Source organism: Arachis duranensis, chromosome 8 (genome assembly GCF_000817695.3).
Source record: "Arachis duranensis cultivar V14167 chromosome 8, aradu.V14167.gnm2.J7QH, whole genome shotgun sequence".
In the NCBI taxonomy this organism is placed as follows: domain Eukaryota; kingdom Viridiplantae; phylum Streptophyta; class Magnoliopsida; order Fabales; family Fabaceae; genus Arachis; species Arachis duranensis.
The window spans coordinates 17,952,883-17,953,939 of NC_029779.3; positions in this window are offsets into that span (position 1 = coordinate 17,952,883).

Sequence of the window (1,057 nt, forward strand, 5' to 3'; positions counted from 1 at the left end):
ACCATTACACAATTCCTGTATAACCGTCCTGTCCGAATCCACCTCTTCACTTTCACCAAATCCCTTAGTAACCACCTCTCCATGATTCTTGGTACAACTCACCGAATCTGTTCCATTTTCAGTAGTTTTGAAATTTAAAAAATCAACGTTCACATCATTCAACAACACCTATGGAATTACTAATCTGTCCTTCCCATTATCAACGCCCTTCGCATCCCCAGCCATCAAGTCCGCTGCCGGATCCCACAGCACTGTCACCATCATCGGTCGGTTGTACCCGGCATCTCCGACGTCCCTATCTTCAAAGGCCTTCTTGCTCTCCATTGAGGTTTCTGCCCCATCAGCCTCTAAGCCCACCTCTTTCACAAATACTTGAAACCCACTCCCTTATGTCTTCAAACGTGCACGTCTCAACTTGAATTCTTCCAACCCTAAAGGATGCACCTGAACCTGTTGGGACATTCCACCGTAGCACCTCGCCCCATTGGCCTCCAACTGCTTTAAACATTTCCACCGACCAGACATGAAGAGGCATGACATAAAGCTCCAACCACACTCTGCGAGATACACACAGTTCGTCTACTTCCCACCTCCGGACCCTATGGAAGATTTGTAACAGAGAATCCAGTTTGAATGTAAATGCCTCATCGGCATGCTCCACCGTATCAAAGACTAACAGGACTTTAGTCGCACCAAGCTCCCTAACATCCTCCACGTGATGCAAGTTTGTGGAAATAAGTCTCTTCAATGAATGCACGTCCTGGGGTTTCACAGAGCTCCCTATTAAGCTCCTCCCCAACCAATTCATATTCTCTGCTACTATGGGCACTTCAACCCTTTTTGCACACCCATTTCCCTACTGAAGTTGCATTTGCATCTTTGCCGGCGTGACCTTTATGACTTGCTCAGTAACCACCTCCTTCCCCTTAGTACGTTCCGCTAGCCGCCTGTCAATCTATCGACTATCGTCCCCATGCACCTGGAAGTCCATCGCATACCCTTTTCTTCGAAACTTCGCTTCCCCCATAGAAACCAGCTTACCACGCAGTCGTAATTG